General features: G+C 45.1%; 1 protein-coding gene across 35 annotated transcripts in view; it reads right to left on the minus strand.

Moving 5' to 3' along the window:
- EPB41L3 (erythrocyte membrane protein band 4.1 like 3) overlaps window positions 1–21,042 on the minus strand; it is a 143,699-nt gene that overhangs the window by 84,673 nt on the left and 37,984 nt on the right. For 24 of the 35 annotated variants that reach the window (XM_086891843.1, XM_086891818.1, XM_086891938.1 and 21 more), the window contains exon 1: window positions 12,385–12,584. The exons of 3 other annotated variants lie outside the window; for them this stretch is intronic. The gene's annotated coding sequence lies outside the window, so the exon portion shown is untranslated. Of the gene's footprint in view, window positions 1–10,063; window positions 10,297–11,534; window positions 11,698–12,384; window positions 12,585–21,042 lie in introns of those variants that run through there. 8 more of the 35 variants (XM_086891913.1, XM_086891851.1, XM_086891715.1 and 5 more) reach the window with 2 other exon arrangements.

Consider the following 21,042-nt stretch of genomic DNA (forward strand, 5'->3'; position numbering starts at 1 on the left):
TGAAAAAGGGAGAAGATGTCTGAAGCAAATGCTCTATTTTTTGGTAACATGACATAAGACCCTGAGGAAGCTGAACAGAGCAGGTGAAGGCAGTGTAACACCCAGTGGACACGCAGAGTGGGGTGCAGGAGACTCATTGTCCACAAGCCCTTCAAATCCAGTACAAGAAAATCCCCCTCCAACAGCCACAGAATGCTGTTATTTTTGTGAGCCCCAAATTCCTGGGACACCTGCTGAGCCTCTGAGGCCACAAAGTTCCCCCAACCCAAACTTGAAGGTTGGAGAGACGTGCACATCATCCTCAGTCCCAGAGCTCTGCAACTCTGCACACCAAAACCCGGGAGCCTGTATCTCCAAATACTGTTATAGAGCAGGGCAACATCTGCTCGACTGCTGAGGCACAATCTCTGGAAACAGCAAGCAGGCTCCATTCACAGTATGACTGGCAAGTGCCAGCTGGCAATCCTGACAGCCCACAGCCTGTAGCCTGCTGATGAAGACTCAGGGATGTTCAGGATCAGCCACCTCGGTGTCTCCTTCAACATCTTCAGGAGTCACAGCATGCTTTGGTTTTGCCTTTTGCCTCACGTGGCAGAGCAAAATTGAGTGGCAAGATGCAGCCTTCGTGTTTATGAAACTGCAGGCTGGTTTCATAGGGGATGAGGCTACCACCTTGCTGGAAGCTACCAGCCATTTAAACAAAGCAGGGCACCTTCAGGAAAGGAATGCCTTGGTTTTCCATGTTATACTACTGCTTGAGGTTAACAATTTAACATTAAGGTTTTAATGGATTTCAATAACTCTGCAGGATTTATCAGCTACCATAAGGCTATTTTGGTAGGCCACCAGATTCATCATTCAGGTTTTGTCAAGTCTAAAAGTATCACTTCTCGGCAAAGAGATCATGCCAGATAAGTTCAGAAATTCAAAGTCTGAAAAGCCATGGCTTGTTCCTAGCAGCAAGGCAAGAAAGGTCAATATTTCAAGTGAAAATGGAAACACTTTCATTTCTCTCTAAACTATAGGTGAAACTTTTCTCCCTCCTTACATTAAACATATAATTTTAAAGATGAATTTTGAAGAGTGCGTGTGACACTCTTAAGCTTCAAATACGTATGTGTTGAGAGGTTAGGAGAACATGAAAACAGTGTTTCATTGAAACCCGTTTGTCATTTTTAATCACAGGATAACTCCAGAAGAGGTGTGACTGATGCAATTTAAATTTTCACCTGACAAACTGAATTATTCATCTTGGCGGCGCCCACGACAAAAGACCAAGCAGAGCAGTCAGTCAGCCACCAGCCCCAGGAGCTACCACAGAACATCCTTGAGAAGGGAAAGCCATGTCTTGCAGCACCCACAGGGTGAAGTCCTGCTCCTCACAAGCACAACAGCCAGGAGGGCCCAGGACCTCACCCTTGTCCCCACTGCCACCTCCTACCTTTTGTTTTCCAACGCAGGGGAGGACCTGTGCAGGCCCACTGATAAGAAATGCTGTGGTTTGCAATGAAGGTGATAGAAATGAAGCTGAGGCCTTTATTTGCACCTGGAAAGAGCAGTGTGCTCTGTACTTGTGGCTCTGACAGGGAGGACTAAGGAGTCTGAGGAGCTTTTTGTTTGAAACCGAATGAAAACTTTACCTGTCACTACTTCAGCTTGCCAGTGATGGGACCCAAGGGAATGGCCTGAAGTTGTGCCAGGGTTAGGTATTAGTGAAAGGTTCTTCACTCAGAGGGTGGCAGGGCACTGGATCAGGCTCCCCAGGGACGTGGTCGCAGCACTAAGTCTGGCAGAGTTCAAGGAGTGTTTGGACAATACTCAGGCACGTGGTGTGATGATTGGGGTGTCCTGTGCAGGGTCAGGAAATAGGCTTGAAGATCCTTGAAGGCTCCTTCCAATTCTGCTTATTCGCTGTGCCTGTGAAATACTCCAAGCTCACACTAAGTTTTCAAGGAGCTGCCTTTTTCTGATGGACTACACTTGTTACCATGCCTTGTCACCCCAATTCTGGAAGCTGCCACGCATTTTTCAGAACTGTTATCTTAACCAATGCTATATGTTATTCTGATGTCCCAATTTCGTACCTCTCTAGAATTAGTGAGCAATAGTTTCCTCATTGTATGTCCTACCACAGTTGAGAAAGAAATAAAGTTCTAAAAATTTCAATACAGTTAATAAAATGGGGTTTCCATACATCACAGTCTCAGAATAGTAGGTTAAGAGAAGCCTATCCAAGGTCTTAACATGAAGGCTAAATGCCAGAGGAAAGCAGGATTCATTGCCTGGAAATGTAAAGATGTTTGGTTTAAACGTGAGATTAGTCAAAGAGTGAATTCTGCTCAGCCCACATCTCCAGTATGTTTTTAAGTAGGAAATAATTCTGTTCATTATGTAAACTCTTATTCAGACTCTTGATAATGTTTGTGCTGTCCCTTCTAATTTCTGGACAGCTTCTTTCAGGCTCAGCAGCCAACATTTAATTAAGAAATATTTAACAACTAGTGTTTTTAAACAACATCACGTTTGCAGAAATAATTGCATATCACATCTACTTTACAAAATCTAAATAGAGCCAGTGGAAACCAGATACAAAACACATGCCTTCAGCTGAGCTAGTTTTGTTTAGAAAATGAACAGACAATGTATTTCCTTGGCTGAGACCTTGATCTGTTTGCCAAATACTGTCCTGCAGAGCTTTTTCTTCTTGCAACAACATTCCAGGCACAGAGGACACTATCAAGGAAGCACACTCACAGTTCTGCAGGTTAGAAACAGTGATAACCTTGGCCTGCCTTAAAAGAAAGGTGGCAAAGCATTTTCAGTAAAGTACATAATGCAGTATGTAGTTAATGAGCTGTTTTATCCCTTTATAACTGCTTGGAAGCCAGAGGACGATGGGTATCTTCTCATGCAATTAGAAAGTTTTTAACATTATGTTTTGTTGCCACATCTTCTAGTGCATTCCAGCACTTTTTTTACTCAGGGGGAAAAAAAAAAAAAAAAAAGCACAGCATTATTTCTTACAAATCTATGGAATATCAAACACTCTTATCAATTTCCACAGACTGGTTAAAAGAAGGAGGCATAACTACACTGACAGTATTCTTCAAAGCAGCATCATAGGATCAGAAGGTCACAGGGGGCATCTTTTTTCATACCAGCTATTTTGCTTTTAGATAGAAGAAATGCTGGCTAGAGTTAGAAAGGGGTGCTTCAGATGATGGAAAATGCAGGACACAAGGAAACAGGAAAACAAATTGCAATAACCAAACTTCTACTAGGGTGAGGCAAGGTGGTTCAGAACATCAAAGGATGAGAAAAATACAGTGATCGTGTCTGCAAAGCAGATAGGTAAAAACAACATTGGAGCTTGAGAGGGAGGGCATCCAAAGCCAGGTAAAGAGTTTGCTTTAATACAGACACTCCTGTTACAGAAGCTGCTGGTATCCTTCTGGTCAGTGTAGCCATTTTGCCCCCACGGGTAAGCCCAAAACCATGTAGTTTGCCCTGAACAGACAAGAGACATTTTATGTCCCTTCCCACAGAACAGCAATGGGAAGTCGGTAAAAATTTAAGAAGAAGGAACTTTTTTTACTCTTCAGCTCTGCAACTTTAATCCAATCACTGTCCCCTAGGGCTGGCTTTACTGCTCTGCATTATCATGTTGGCAGAGAAGCTACATAGAAAAATATTCCTAGCTTATACATGATGCAAGTGTAAGAAAAACAGTTTCAGATTCACACAATGAAGAGTAAGTCAAGAAATCTAAGTCACAGAAGAAGCAGATGAGGACAGAAAACTTTCAAATCTTAAGTATGGAATTTTGTGTGGTTTAGCTTCAAAAAAACCGTGGACAAGGGGTAACAGATCAGAAGTAACAACCTTAGCACCAACACTTACAAGTGTAAGGTCGGCTTTCCAAGTATGTTTAATTTAGCTTTCAAGTAACTTAGTTATATCAGCATTTCACCATCACAATAATTGTGTGGCATATTTAGTTTGTGCAAATAAAAGTAGGTACACTGTTTATGCAGACAGAAAGCTGGCTGAAGATATTTAAATATATTGATGAAGGAAGTGGGCGCTGTCTTTTCTCCCTATCTTTGAAAACCAGTGAGGGCATAAGCTTTGTCTGCTGGCTCTGCTTCTCCAACCCAGGCACAAAGGGATTCCTAAGATCACAAGAGTGAGACAAATTAGCTATTCTCTATTTCTTGAGAGTGTCATTAAATAGGGTGGCATAAGAAGTGGCTGTGGGTGGTGGGTTTTTGGGTTTTCTTCCAAAATATCTACTATAGCCCATAGATGATTAAATGCACAAGTATGAGCAGTGGCACTGAGGGCAGGACTGAACACAGAAAGCAAACCAGTGTCAATACCAGCTCCAAGCTGGCACAGAGCCTGTCCCCAACCTCTGTTTGCTGCACTTAGCACACTACCCCTGCAAGTAACAGATGAAACCCCGACAGCGTGCTGGCACAAAATTAAAGGCTCTTCCTAATTGCCATGCTTCAAATTCCAGCTCTAAGCCTGCTAAGAGAAAGTCTGCAAAACTCTTTAATAAATCATAGAAATCAGAGATGAAAATTAGGTCATGTCACCCACGCCTCCTATCTGCACCGTGGGTTTGTTACCCATGCAGTGCTGCCGAGTGCTCTGTCTCGACAACTCCTAAATGATTCAAGTGCTGAGGTTTCTCCCAGTTCCCCAGGCAGACTGTTACACAGCCCAATGAACATCACCATCCATAGGCTTTTCACTGACCAGCCTCCGTACCAATTTTGCATCTGTCCCATTTTGTTCTGTTCCTATTTATATCTTCCTCCAACTTCCCCCAAATCTGCTCTTGATGCTACCTCAACTACTATCTGGCGAAAATTGTTGCTCAGGAAACGTTCTTCTGCCTCTCCTGTAATACTGCTGTAGTGTGTTGCTATTTTTAGGAGTAAAAAAGGAGGTGGTAAAGGAATGAAAGGCTGCCAGCTCCAGCTGTACAAGAATAATGCTCCAGTACAGTGGAAACTACATTACAGTGTTTCTCTTTAAGCACATATAATTGACCAAAACCTTAGTCTTCTGGAATGATCTAAATGGGAACGACAGAAGAAGTGGAAAAGACAAATTCCAAGGTTAAAAAAAGCCTTGTCATCTCACCTCACCTTTCAACCCCACAGCTGGGCTCCTCCTTCCAGGGCTGTTCTTAAGATTTTACAACAGCACTTGCCTAGTGAGACACATGGTTAAAGGAGCCACGTACTGCCATCACCCTAGAATAGTTCAGGTTGGAAGGGACCTTAAAACTCACAAAGTTCCGACATCCCTGCCATGAACAGGGACATCTTTCACTAGACTGGGTTGCATAAAGCCTCCTCCAATGTGGCCTTGGACACCTGGCTTTTGGTAATGCTTTCAGGCACATGGTGTGATTCTTGGGATGTTCTGCATAGGTCCAGGAGTTGGAATTTATCTATCCTTGATAGGACCCTTCCAACTCAGTATATTCTATGATTATATGACTTTCAGGCATGTGGAATCCAGAACTTCTCTAGAAAACCTAGCTATTCCATCTTTTCCTGTCACTACATGCTCATGTAAAAAGTCTCTCCATCTTTTCTGTAAGCCCCCTTTAGCTGAAATGTCCCAATGCAGTGTCCCCAGAGCCTTCTCTGCTCCAGTCTGAACAACCCCAACTCTTTTAGTCAGTCTTCATAGCACAGGTGCTCCAGCCCTCTGATCACATTTGTGGTCCTCCTCTGCTCCAACAGGTCTACACTTTTCCTGTGCTGGGGACCCACAGGTGGAAGCAATATTCCAGGTAATGTCTCATGAGAGCAGAGTAGCGAGAATCACACCCCTCAGCTGACTGGCTACACTGTTTTTGATGGAGCCCAAGATGCTGGTGGCTTTCTGGGCTGTAACCATGCCTTGCTGAGTCATGCTGAGCTTCTCTTCCACAAACATTCCCAAGTATTTCTCCTCAGGACTGCTCTCAGTCCATCTCTCCACCTGTATTTGAGTTTGGGTTTGTCCTGACCCACGTGCAAGGCCTTGCACTTAACCTTGCTGAACTTTAAGAGGTTCACCTCTCAAGCCTCTGAAAGGTCAAGGTCCCTCTAAATGCCATCCCCTCCCTCCAGCACATCAGCCACACCAAACCGCTTGGTGGTGTCAGCAAACTGTGTGATCATTAAACAAAGATGAATTAAGAAACCTGCTTACAAGAAGCCACTGTGCCTTGGGCCAGCCCCTCAAGTGGAAGTGAGTTTTATGCCTGCTTGGAGACAAAGTGACACGCCGACCAAAAAAGCAGCTGCCCATCATTCCCCAACCTCCCTGGCCAATGCTGGTGCCAGATGCCCCACCCAAAGGCCTCTGTGCAACCTGTGCCTGAACTATCGAGACCATCTGACCAAACTAAAAGACCCTGCTTTCCTGAGCACACATTTTTATATATCACCCACTGTCCTTATCTTTATCAAACCCTGTATTTACTGATAGGCAAGGTTAGGAGCCGCTACTAGGAACAAGCCAGAGGTATCGGATTTCTTGCTACAAGTAATTCTCACAGGCAAGCAGTGATGTTTCTCTTTGTATATATCCACATGTCCATGTATGTATTCAAGTGCATCTGTGGGTCACATTCAGCTATCAGACCATGCTGGGAGCAGAGGGGCTAAGCTTTGTCTGCAACAAAGGTTTGCTTTTCAACAGCAGAAATTTAATTGAAAGAAAAAAGTGAAAAATGCAGAGCACCTGGTGAAGTAATCATTTCCAGGGTCCTTAGAAAGATTACAGCTTCCTGACCTAAGCTAGGATTTCGCTGGGTCAGATTTTGATACCTCCATCTAAACCAAACTGAGCCTTGCTTCACAGCCAGGCTTACTGATTTCCGTGGGAAGACTGGCAGATTAAGATACTCCCCGACGTGAGTCAGGGTGCAAGAACAGGTCTCTCAGTTAGTATAAACATATGTTTCCTAGGTCTGGAAGAGCTGGGTGTTTTTTTTCTGCTTCTTCTTCTGTTCTTCACTGCCTGTTTACATTTGCTGGCTTATTAAACATGATTTTATTAGCAGCCAGTACGTCCCAGGAAACTGGAGGTGTTACACATGATTGCCCTCAGATTCATAAGGACTAAACAAAGTAGTCTCCCCCACCAGGGAGTCCTCCTGCTCCACTGCTACCAGCAGTGTCAGGTTCCCTGGCTGCCACGAGCGGTGTCACCTCCCGCCACCAGGGAAAGGCTGCTGGTGCACCCCAGCAAGTGGCTGTCTCCCAGGATTTAGTCACCTCCTCCAGGGAGGTGGAGAGCACTGCGACTGAGCCACCACAAGGGATGAAGCTCTGAAGATAAGGAATACGAAGGAATAATCTCAAATGAGGAGGAGGAGAAGCAGAGCAGGTACTTGGCCACTTTCCCAGGTGATGGGAAGAATGGAGAGTGCCAGAAGATTGGGTTCCAGCAGGGATTCCACCAAGGAGCCCAAAGACAGAGGGACCCAGCTAGTGAATACAGGCAGGGAAAGGGGACTTGCAGGGGGGAGTGATAGGCAAGAGCCTGACTGGAAGAACAGGACACAACTACAGAGCAGAAGAAAACCACAGGCATAAGTGTGCAGCTTTCCCTGGTCTGACATGGGCCAGGGCCAGGTGTTTTCCCTACCTCTCTCACATGAACATCCCACTGTTCATCAACAGGGCTCCAAACAAAAGCCCACCATGATCAGCTGTTGCCACCTGAAATTATTCCCTCACTTGCTACGTGCAGCTCATCTGGGAACAGAATTCAACCCCTGTTTTGGGAAAAAGCAGTAAAAGCCAGGTAATGGGCACATGCTACACCTTGGTAGTCCCAATTCTAACATAGGCCAAAACTAGAATCATCAAACATTCTCTATTCCATTTCTTTTCCCAAGTCTCACCTAATAGAGCAATGCTGTGACTGCTTCCTCCTGTCCCATTTGCCAACAAACATCTGTTTCACAAAAATATACAGGTGTGTATGAGCAGGTATCCAAAATTGTATCCTGCTTTTTTCTCTTCACATTCCCTTTGCCTTCCTGAAAATATTTTTTTCTATTCACATATGCTTTCCATTTATTCTAGCCCTTTATCCCTGACACATGCTCTGAGTCCCCAGTTTCCACATTCTTCCTTAACCCTCTAAACTGAAAGACTTTTCTCAGTGGGATCAAACATCTGGTTGGTGATCCACATGCGGATTTCAGTACTTCTTTTGTTTCTCAGCTTGCCAACAGATCAGTTTTGATAGACAGTGAAGCCACTGAAAACTGTTCTGTCTGTGGCACATAAAGTATTTCCAAGATCTATAAAGGAAAGGGTAAAAATTGAAGAGGTCTATGTAGAAAAGTTCCACTCCCCCCATTTTTTTTTTTGTTCTGTGTACTTTTTAAACTTTCATTTATGTAATACTCTTTCATGTACTGCACCCCATAGGATGCAAACAGATTCATGGTCTGACAGATTATAATCTCATTTTTGCTTTTATCCAGTTTATACAAGAACAGCCAGCTCTGCTGATACAAAGAGCGAGTAAAATTTAAAAACGTCATTTTCCTCCAGAGACAAAAAGCTGATAATTACTTAAATTGTATTGTATCAGTTACTCAGGAAAGGTGCAGGAGATACTGATTTTGCTGTCTATACAGCACACTGTCTCAGATTAACTCAGTTGTCCCAAATAGTGACCCATTTCTGCTTTTCCAGAAGTACTCAGTCCCCAGCAATCCTCCTGAGCTCCCTCTGCCCTGATGGTGATGGTGACAACAATTGAAAGTGGCAGGGGAGGGAGCAAAGGGCCTGTAGGTTTTCTCCTACTGAAGCCAAGAAAAGTGCTTATGCTCCTCTTCTCCACTACCTGGGCTGTTCCTTTAAGGAATGGAGATCTTCCTAAAGAAAACGAGCCTTTCTCTTTGGGTGTTTCAAGCCAGCTACTGAGAGGCAGTGCTATGTGTCCATATACTCATTTAGACTTAGACCAATCCCCAGCTATTATAAATGGAGATTGAAAATTTAGAGAAAGTTGCTATAAAAGCTATATAATCTATTGTTCTTCCAATGGTTCATCTCTTTTAAATACTTCCTTTATGCTACTGACTCAAACTGCTTAGTGATGCCTATTTAAGTCTAGTTCTGGGTAACACTCTTATACTCTACAACTTTGGTACCATATAAAAACAATCCATCATCCAGAATAAACACTTTTTCTAATTTTCAGCTTAGTTGAGAGCAATCATATTTTTCAGTTATATGCGTGCATTTATACTCCCTTGATTAGAGAGAAATTTTGTTTGAAAAAAACACTTTGAACATTCAAACACTGCAGTCTAACATATTTCCTGTAAAAATGTGATAAATAAGACACTAAGCCACAAAATCCTAGGGCCATGCTATACGTATCAAAAAACCCACAATCCTGCAGACTCACAACAGCCCTCCCTGCACAGACTGACCCTTCGTTTTCAAAGCCCAACATATACTGAACATGCACTGAACACATAGACAATCTCACCCAAGGATGTATTTTGATGTGACAGAGTCACATAGTTTCACACTTTTATGTTGAAAATGCTGATGCTTCATCTCATGAGAAACAAGAGGTCTTTTATAATCACTTATAAATGGTTTGACGTTTTCCCTCAGACAACAAGCAGTCATTTACTGGTACATGAGAGTTCCATGAAACAAGTCTGAATGTCACCCACCGTGAATAACACATTTAACACATTTCAAGAACTTTCTGTTAACTCAAGATCATGCCTGAAATACAAAGAAGCGACATTTTACATATTTGAAGAAAACAACCATGCATAACCCCCATGGAACTCACAACCATATATTAAACAACAAATATAACAAACATAAGTGCGACCACATTGCTGTGGGACAAATCTACTATCACCTACCCCTTCCTGGATTTCAAATAAAAGTCTCTGAATAACAGTTTTTTCTCATCAAAGACTAAATATTCAGCAGGTTTCCGCTACAGACAAGAACATATTTCACCCTGATTAAATGAAAAATTACGTAAGTTGTAGCTTCACCTTCACTTGCTCCTTCTCGGAAGAGAGAACAAAACCCCAACCCAAACCAGCCCTCTCCAGTTTTGGTGCAGCTCTCCAGCAGTCAGACACAGCCCTACCCAGCGAGGAGCGGCCAAGGCTGAGGCGCAGGGGGAGGCTGGGGATGGGTGCCACACCCTGCGCCCCTCCTCCAGGCTAAACCTGCCCACCGCAGCAGCGGGCTCCCATGGGATGAGCTCCTGATGCGCATCCGACCAGCTCCTCGTCCTAGGGGGAAGACTTTGGGGAGAAAAGGCCATCAGCTGCACCACTAACAGAGGGATGCGACTGCAGGCAATTAGTGAGGGGAGAGGCCGGGGCCGTACCGGGCTGATTAAATAGAACCGGTGTATTTTTCATGTTTCCCGATGTGTTTCGTGTTCTCTGCTGCAGCAAGCAGGTCTGCAGTGTGCCAGCAGCTCAAGGAGCCTTCCTGTTCATGCAGCGCCACAAACTTCCAGCAGCTCTTACCCCAATGCAGTGCTCACAGGCTCTCCTCCCCGATTGCCATGCAGGTCTCATCCTCACACTAGAGCTCAAACTTTCCAACCCAGGGAGACCAGCACAGCAGTATTTGCTCATACTCTATTATGCATGTACACACTCAGAGGTGCAGCAAGACCAGTGAATTTAACATCAGTGATGCAGCATGATGATCTTGACCTTTTAATACTCTATGAAAGGACTCTTCTCCATAGATTTAGTTAAAAAGCATACATCAGTTGCATCTGACCTTTACTGGTCCAAGCCTTATATAGTTTGCTTATATTCTTATTTTTTTGTGGGATTTAATTATACTTGCTTTCTTTATACAAACCTTTCAGCTTTCTGTGGACAGAGACAATTGCTGACAACACTAAAAGTAAAACAAAAAGGTATCACTCAGCTCACCAGGCTGTAAAAGAACAGATGCGCATAGGACACACCTAAACCCGAGTTTTTTGTTTGTTTTTTTTTTTTTGGCAAGCAGGCCTCTGACTCGCAATCATTTTGACAGAAAAGACCTCTAACATTGTAAGTAGTTTCCCTTCAGCTTGGAAGCAACGTGCACGTTCAGTGGAGGAAATACTTTCTATCTCTGCCTCGATCAGGGGCACACGCCGGAGAACAGTGCTGAGAGTAACAACAGCCTTGACCCAGCGCTTTCCTCCTCCAGCACAGCCCCAAGAGAAATTAAATCAAGACAGCGCAAGGCCGGACGGGGATGCTTTGCTATTACGGTCACCATAGGAGTGCGAGTTTTTCAGCGTCTCGCTACATGTGATGAAGTTTCGCCTTGGAATGAAAAATGGGACGCCCAGAAAGACAAAATCCGATTCCACCCACCCGCCCCGGTCCCTCTCTGGCAGCCCAAGGGCGCGGGGCCGCACCCAGGATGCGGGCGCACTAGGGACCCGCTCAGCCCGCACTCGGGTCGCACCCGCGGCTTCTCCACTCCCCTTTCCCCACAGACCTGGCCGGGCACCGACACTTCCACGCCGCGCTCCGCGGGGCCAGGAGCAGGGATGGGGGACAGTGAGTGCTTCCAGCGTCCGGGCCGCGCTCCCGAGCAGCTGGGAGCCCGCTCCGGGTCAGGCGGGCAGGGACGCGCGATCCCTCCAGCGCGGGGCGGGCCGGGGCGGAGCGGGGCAGCCCGGCCCGGCGGGGCCCCTCGCTGCCGGCCAGGAGGGGGCCGGCTCGGAGCTGCCACTGCAGCGGTCCGGGGCTGCGATGTGCTCCGTGCATAACCACACCCACCGCATTGCAGAAGCCACGGCCCGGGGCGGGGGGGTAGGGGGTAACCCCCCCCATGGCGAGTAGCGCAGCCCCGGCCGGGCCCCTGCACCGCCCAGGGGCTGTGTCCCCCAGGTGAGCCGGGCACTGGGGGAGGCACGGCCCGAGGGGGGCTCGGGGTGCGCCCCACGCCGCCCCCGCCGCCCACAGAAGTTTCCCACAGAAATGCGTATCGTCCTAAAAAAAAATTTAAAATTGCAATCGCCCTCCCACCCTCCGCCCCCCGGCAGAGCTGCGGCGGGAGCAGCCAAGCCCGTGTGTGTGTGTGTGTGTCCCCGCAGAGCCCCCGCCGCCCTCCCCGCTCTGCGGGGACACCGCTCGCTGCCTGCCCCGGCTCCCCCAGGCAGCCTGGCCGCACGCACAGGCCGCTCCCCCCAACTCAAAAATGGCTCCTAAGAATGATGTAAATATATATACACATATATATTTATATATGTCTGCATATATACGCGCACACATATATATAAATAAATAGGCATATAGCGCAAAAAGGGGGGAGATGCAATCTGCCCCCGCCCCCCCGGGCATACCCTCAGCTCCCCGCTGCGGGGAGGACAGCGCAGGCAGCGGGGCCGGAGCGGCGCGGAGGTTCCTCGGCCGCGGAGCGGCGGCGGCGGGCGCGGGGCTGCTCCCGGCGCGGCGGCGGCGGCGGCCACGCGTCAGCAGCGGCAGCGCAGCCCGGCTCTGCCCAGAGCGAGCCTCCGCCGCTCCACAGCAAATCAGGGCTGCCGAGGCTCCTCCGGAGAGAGGGAGGGAAAAAGGAAAGGGGGGGGAAAAAAAAAAAAAAGGAAAAAAAAAAAAAAAAAAAGAACCGCACGCCGGGGAGAGCGGCTGGATGGCAGCGGGTTTGTGGAGGGCAGCCCTCCCGCCTGCCCTCCTCCCTGGACACAGCACAGAACCCCCGCCACCCAGCACAGGGATCCCCACCTGTGTCCGGAGGGATCTGGCCGTTTTTGGCTCAACTAAATGAATCCATCTCTCTAGGGAGATGAGTTTAGCTGCTGCAGCTGCAGGCAAACCCCCGCGATGGGGAAGCTCCCCGTCAACTTAAAAGCAGCACGCTGTGAGCTGGCAAGGTCTGGCTTTGAATTACACATGGGGGTTTTGATGGGGGGTGGGGGGCATGTTATCAGCCTTTTCAATTTTAATTTTCAGTGACAAACTACATGTTCTTAAAATATGAACCGTATTTCCCTCAAGAAGATTGCCAAAATGTAAAAAAAAAAAAATAAAATACAGGTCCTGTTGCACATCAGCTCCTGGTCCAAAAGGGATAATGTAAAACCGAAAATGACGTTCAAGTTTGTACCACAACATGCCACATGTCAGAAAGCATCAAAAATTCGTAGTGCATACAGAAGCAGTCCTACTTGCACCATTCCAATGTGGTAAATACATAGCTCCTCTTAGAGCACAAAATTGACTCACTTCTCCCCTCTGCACACATAGGAGTGGCTGTTGGGTTTGAGACTGCTGCATCACTGCACTCAGAGGCACTGCTCATTTGCTTCTCTGGGGGACCAGAAGCAGCTGAACTTGCTCTTTTCCAGAGGAGGAAGTGACCACAGTAAAGGCAGTGATTGCTTGGCTGCAGAAGAGTGACAGATCGTCAGGGTCTGATGCTGCACCTTCAGTCCTGGTACAGCCAAGTGGATAAATGAGACTTAATCTCTCTTTAGATAGGGCACTTTGAGAGCTTCCAAAACTTATGAGATCCAAATTATGCTCAGGGCAGAGGGAGGGGTAGGGAACAGCTCTTTTAATTAGCAGCATCTCTGGGGGATTTAAGAAGGAGGTTTTGACAGTAGTCAGAAGCATACCCTTTCTCAGATCTGCAAATCTGTGCTGTTCTGTATTTGACGTGGAATCATAGCCAGACACACACCGCCCTCTTCACCTGCTATGCAAGAGTGCCGTGGAGCAGATCTGGCACCCCGTAATGCGCCTGAGAAGGAAGGAGAGTTCAAAAGGAAAATGCATGCCATCAGCTAGGAGAGGGCATACCTTTGGTCACGCACTTAAAATAACAAGACTTGTATACTCTTTTCCACCAGGAGCTCTGGAAGGCATCACAAATCACAAGGGAATGCACTTGACAGCTAAGACGCACATTAGAGCTGATTTGAAACAAATAAACAAAAAAAACCACCCTAAAAAAAAATCAAAAAAAAACAAAACAAGAGGAAAGTAAGAAAAGGACTGAGTTGCTTTGAATCAAATTGAGTCTCTAAGACAAGCTAGGAGACTTGAGAAATATTTGTGAGAAAACAAGCAAGAATTTACCAGCTCAACCCTTGGCAGCTCTTGCGCTGCCCATTACAGAGGAAGGTGTTGACATCACTTTTAAGCAGATACATCACAGGGGTATTAGTGCTCCCCAGCCACCCATGTTGTCCTTGAGCAGTACTGCAGGCAGATCTGCCCCACAGTTACACTATTCTCTGTGATCCCTTTTGTGGATATTCTGCATACATAATGACATCTTTCATCTGAGGCTCCAGAAGGCTTCCAGCACATTGATTTAACCTCAAAGCATCAAGTGGTATTAACAGGCTGCTCCTACAAACAGGAAATCTTCGCAACAGACTAAAGGCAGCTGATACCTCTGGGCTACCAATATGGGCCTAAGTTTCAGAGCTCTCAACACACAGGGGTTTTTTTTAGGTATTTTTTTCCATTTACAAGGGTTAATTTCTAATCCCAAAGTGGGTTTGTTGCCCAACTTGTCATGACTTTTGTCAGAAGGAAGGTCCAAGGAAGTTTAGGTTTCCATGATTCAGCAGTTCTACATTATTTTTTTAAAATGTTTTTTCTGTCACTTACAGCAAGCCTGAATCCATACTCTTCTTACAGAGGTGGGAAATGTGAATAAACCCCCTGCACTTCACTGGAACTAACGCAGTGTCCATTTACACAAAAGGAAGACACAGGATGACAAGTGCACGTAGCATGAGAAGAGACTACCTCCTGCCTTGCTATGGGACAATAACTTTTATTTTGCAATTTTCTTTTCCTTCTGGAGGTGATGCTTCAGATGCTTAGATGTCAAGACCAAATGGTTCCATTTGAGTTCCATTCATCTCAACTCCCAACACATCAGGCTTGCTGCAGCCTAGGACAGTCCCTTCTCACCTCCACATAAGGCCCTGCTGGCAACAAGTCACACAGCCCCTGCTGCCTGCCATGGAGGAGTCCTGAACTCCTACATTTTGCTTGTTTAAAAACAGCACTGGCTTGGGTGGGATGCAGGATGCCACGTACTGGCAGTCACTCTGAAAGCACAGCCTTTGAACCCCCTGCTCCCTGCTGCTTTAGACACGAGCTCCCTGCATGCCACTACCCCCACACCATCTCCTCTCCATTTCAGTGACTGCAGAACGCCTCTCCCAGCCTGTTCCTGCTACACCATCCCCTCTTCTCATATCCAGTTTGGCCCATTCTCCCCCTCTCTCCTTAGCACCATACCTCTTGGCCAGGGACTTCCCAACATCTGTTCCTCCTCAGCCCTTACAGAGGTATGTCTTCATCTTCCCTCCAAAGCAGTATCTTTCCCCTTGTGCCATATACCTTCCCCATATTTTCTCCATTTTCTGTATTGAGATGGCAGGACCCAACCGTATGAGCAAGAGTCAGAGTCACTCAGGAGAATGACACATAGCTGAGGAAGGGGGTAAAATAGGTTTAAAGTTCTGCCTTCCATTCTCTTCTCTACCCATCCACCCCTTTTGCTGTTCCAGTTTCTCCCCGTTGGTGAACACTTGCAACTTGCTTGTGTTGCCCCTTCAAAGGGAGGAAGAAAAAGCCAGAGAAGAACAACAGCAAACACAGCCTCTGGCTAGCCGAAAGCAGGTAAATTAGAGCTGGGGAAGGAAAAGGTGCCAACACACACACACCTCTTCTCCATGGGGTTCCACTCAGAGGAAAACAGTTGTAAGGAAAACAGGCCTGTGCAAAGCGTTTGGCCACTCTAAGGACCTTTTTTATAGGGGAAGAGAGGAATAGGGAGACACATGGTCTCTGCCAGGAAAAGATGAATAGGCAACCCTGGAAGAACAGGGACAAGGATTATTGCCCAGCTCTGGGAACTGATGCCTAAAACATTCTTGTGATTCCCTAATTGATTGGACATGGCATTCAAAATAGCACACAACAGAAAAGCAAGACACAAAAATGCTATCAAACTCAGCAAAAAGCCATCTCAAGTCCAGCCAGTGATGTATTAGCTGGGCACAGCACTTTGAAAAATGGCAAGTACTATAAAAGTACTAGCATTAATACAGCATTATTAAGGAGATACTTTTTAGCAGACAGGAGCTTGGCACTATCTGTCTAGACGGGCAGATGGGTTTGGAGTCAAACTGATTTTGTTTTTTCTTTTTTTTTATTATTACCGTATCCACTTCCATTTATTAAAGCAAACCATTCTGTCCATGACTCATGCAGCTTAACTTTCTGCATGGCAATGGAACAAAATTCTCATCATTAAGAATGATCACTGTGAACAGATGAAGGTAAGATTTAGAAATCAAACCGTATCTTCTATTTCTGTCTTCAATCACTACAAACATAATGCCAACTAATTGGCCAATATTACCATTGCCTTCAAATATGTCAGTAGTGAACCTTTAGATGAGATATTGTTTAGTAGAACTCAGTGACACAGCAGGTCAGATTCATTCTTGACACTGGTTTATTGACCTCAGTGAAGAGATTTATTTGGTCTGTTATCTGTAATTCTCCCTCTGCCAGTCACTGCCAAATCTACCTCATTTTAAGACTACTGAAGGAACAATAAGTAAATTTGGCCCTGGTGCTTTGCAACTGAAATCCTGCCTATAGAAGATTTACTGCAATTAATTCAGCACTGCCTTTTGCCACTGTCAGATCTGTGGCTACTTTCTGACTGATAGAATTAACTGGATTATCAAGGATTACCTCCTGCTGCACTTCTCCAGCCCCCATTATGAACCAAAGGTAGCTACATTTTATGGATTCATGATTCTTTGGGATGTACCTGAGGCCGTGACCAAAACATACCAGAGTTAGCTTTCAGAGAGGATAATAAACTGAAGCTTTTAATCTCAGTTAAGGTTTTAATTTTTGATTTATTTCATTTATTCATAGTCATTAATAATGTTCAACTGTACTCTGATTTAATATACACTGACTAGAGGAAACCAACAACACAATATGCAGTTAGTAAAAATTTATTTTCATTTCAGTAGGGTTCCTGTGTCTTTCTTTTCTGTTGTGTGCTATTTTGAACAGCCCAATAATAAGGGAGGCAAGGATAACTTTCATTTTCCATTGGCTGTTGGGTTTAAAGCAAGATAAGCACCCCGATCGGCTCCAGCACAGGCAGCTATCCCAACCGCGCGGTCCACCTCCCACTGCATCAATGTGATGGATGGTGAAAATGGCAATTTATTACAGAGAAACTTAACATTTTATAGCCTGGCTTCACTGTGTTACTCCCATCTGCATACATCACACTTAGGTGCTATTGGCTAATTGCAAGAGAACTTACTCTCCTGACAGAGAGGGGGTCTGCTAGCTTTCCGTTACATCCCGAGTTCTTCCGCAGCGCCAGGCCCTAACTACAACAATTGGCAACTCTAGGACCAAAATCTTCCCAGACAGCAACCATCTCTAGGGAGGTCAATAAAACTATTCTCCCTTACTGGGTTGCTTCCTTCATTCTTCTCCATACCATTAAACCCAGTCTTGCACTTTAGTTATAAAACTATTTTTAGCTCTTCTATGTCTTTTCCTCTAATTCAGAGAAGGATTTAAGCTGAAGTTTACCTTAAGCATAAGCTAGAGTCTCACTGAGTCAAAGAAGAATCAGTGCTCATATTTATGGACTACTATCAGAAATAGAAATGCCATCCTAAATCATAACTGCATTCTGCAAATCCCATTTGAGATTTCTCTTCCTCATGACACCTATAATAAAATGACTTGCAGTGGCCAGGTTAATAGGCATAGCCCCCTACTGCTTTTATATAATTTGTCTTCGTTAGCTGCAAGATTTACCAGGGAGGGAAGGCACTTTAATGAGCGCTTGCATAGCACCCAACACAGTTCAATTCTCATCTTAATGAAGGTTAATAGCAATTAAAGGAAGCAGTAGTAGGTTCTTTAAAGTACAGTGAATGTTTATGTTTATCATCATACTCAAATGTTATTGGGAAAAGGTAAGAAGGCCTGCTCAAAACAGAACACATTTGTCCTTTTTTATACTACATTTATCCTTTATTGTCTTATATGCTAAGAGGTCCCATGTTGCTTTCCTCAATGGTTGAAGGATTACTTTAGGCTCAAGGATTCCTTACAATTAAAATATTTCTGACCTGGCATGTCTAAACAAGAACTTTAGGTTCACTGACTATTTTTCCTGTCAGGCTCTCTCCATTTTTATTCTCTCAGAGCAACACAAGAGTATAAAAACCCAGACTGGACAACAATAAGTAAACTCACAGAAAAGAGAAGGGCTTGCGTTTTTAATCTATCAAATATACCTCTTGAATAAAACAACAACAAAGCAAAACCCCAATTTATGGACTGTAATTTCTCTGTCTCTAGTGCACAGTTGTTCCCAGTATGCTGCCTCATCTTGCTGTTACATCTTTCCTTGCACAAAACTTTACAGCAGAAGTGGCTGCTCTTCACAAAACAAGGACCCGGGGCTGTGCCTGGTGGCTCCAAGCCCACCCTTGTCCCTCGCAGCCTGTCCCTGGCCCAGTTTGACACATTCTCCCAGTTAGACATCTGCAATACCAACAGGAAAAATGTCTCCATCGATCCCACAATTTCCCAGCTGCTCCTTCCCACCTCCATCCTGCTCCTGCCCCTTTCACTAAGCCACCACAAATATTTACTAAGGCTGTGGGAAGAAGCAGGCAGACAAACCTTTTCAAGTTAGAACTGAAAATGGAGGGGAAATAATAAACTTGATCAATTCCTCACTATGATTCCCTGTGAGATCTCATCAATACAAGACTGAGCAGTGGGTGGTGTGGTGTGACATGAGCAGTGAAAATGACAGCAATATCACACCACTGCCTCTGTCGGGGGCTATGCCAGCCTGTGCTGGCATCAGATGATGATGTTGGGCATCAGCCTTTATTTCTGTGAGCAACCGAAAACCAAAATTATACCCCCATCCTTCAGCCCCAACCTGACTGGGGTTCAGAGGGAGCAGCCCACCTCCAGCAAACAGCCTCTGCACACAGCCAGGAGCTCCTCCACCTGACGTTTATAGCTGCTCAGACACTTCCAAAATGCATTAAAACATGATCTGATTCAGATTACAGTTTAAGTCTCACATTCAAGTCATGGGACACTGCCAGTAAAAACGAAGGTAGTGAAGAGACATTCATTCCTTCCTTCTGCTTCAACAGCTTACTCCCTCTGCATCTCACTCTCACTATCAGTACTCACAGGAAAAATCAGAGGTTCCTTACCGATCCAGGATTCCTGTGTTTTTCTCTTGGCAAATACAGTGGCATACCTTAGATGCCTTGTGTGTACCCAGCAAACTGCATATCAGGATAGAAAGTAGCAGAGGGTCACACTCCACTGTTTTCCTTCTAACTGAAATGCAGGCAATTGCTAACTGGACACAGACCTCCAAAACAGCCCTGTGATCTCTACCTTGGTATCTCTGAAGGGTAAATCCTCTCAATAGCATGAAAATGACACTGGTACAGTCGGGGGGTGGGGAAAGGCAACACCAAAGCAAACCATCATCTTCAACTCACGGCTTTAAACAAAAGAAATTTCATTCACCCAAATGACAAATGGTGTGCGTCTGTCCCCCAGGCACTGAAAAATAGCTAGAAAGGCATCTCAGCCTCTCACCTTTTGAAAAGCTTTTTACACTTTCCAAATAACAAGTATCATGAACAGCCTCTCACAGTGCAAATGTTTAATTTATCACACATCCCTTGAAACAATAATTTTAGGACTGGGTTTACTTGGTCACCACCAGGCGCTGCTCCCAAGTCAGCCTGTGTGCAAACATCTGTCCAGCTGCTCCCACAGAAACGCATGCACGGCCCAGAGTTGCCAAGCAACATCCTCAATACATTAAGCATCAGGCCAGCTCGCCTGCTTTAAAAAAGTTACTCAGAAAAATAGGCTGATAGGAAGGCACAAGCTTACGTAAGGATTCTGCATTTAGAAGAAGAGATGCTCTGCTGCTTTCCCAGAAAATTTTTGGGTGCACAATTTGTTCTTCATAGAAAAGTAAATGTAGTAATTTTTTGTCATCCCCTTAAAAAAAACAAAACAAAACCCAAACAATCTGTGTGCTGAAGTTTCTAAGGTTTCAAAATTAAAATCTCAACAAATACTCAGGTTGAAATATCTATTTCCTGGGCAAAACCACACAAAGCACACACTGCCGTTCCGTTCCTTACCCAAATCCAGGAATAAGCAAGCATCCCTTCAGGGATGTGAGGGCTGACACAGTACCACTGGTGACAATTAAAGTCAAGCACATCAGTGGTTTCAAATACCTAATTAAAATAATGTATTTACAAAGATCCTGTGAACTAAAGAGTTCCAGGCTACAGTCTTCTCCACATTTGAACTAATTTTCCTCAAACTTTAGCCAAATTATTCCTAAGGCCCTCTTTAACACACCAATCAGAGCAGCCAAGCATTTGCACTTTTCAGGATTTTAACGTAGGTCCTCTCTCAAAACAAAGTAACAAATAGAAAAAGTGGGACTGGAATCTCTGTTTCAAGATAAAATCATGCCAATAGTGTCAGGTGGTCCTCAATTTCCCAACTTGCCTGCTCTACTCTGATGAGACCGTGGTGATGGATTGCATCACTCTGCACTTTGGTATCTTGACCCATCTGACCAAATTTGCAATTGCCATTGCACCTGTTAACATGTGACATGAACAGTCCTTTCTCAACTGAAGTAACCAGACCTTGCTAATGTTTGAGGTGCCAGACAAGGGCAGTAAGGCTGGAAAAGGAGTATTTCCAGTTTAAGACATTGTTTTCTCCTTACAAGACACGCAGGGTAAGAGATAATGGAACCTGAATATTTTCTCAAAGGAAAAATACAGTGACATTGATACGACAAACTACATTTATACGATATACAGTGCACTTTTGTTGCCTTTGCAAGTGCAAGAAAATTCTACAATTCAATTAGTTTGTAATAAAAT

Source organism: Cyanistes caeruleus, chromosome 1 (genome assembly GCF_971803275.1).
Source record: "Cyanistes caeruleus chromosome 1, bCyaCae1.hap1.1, whole genome shotgun sequence".
In the NCBI taxonomy this organism is placed as follows: domain Eukaryota; kingdom Metazoa; phylum Chordata; class Aves; order Passeriformes; family Paridae; genus Cyanistes; species Cyanistes caeruleus.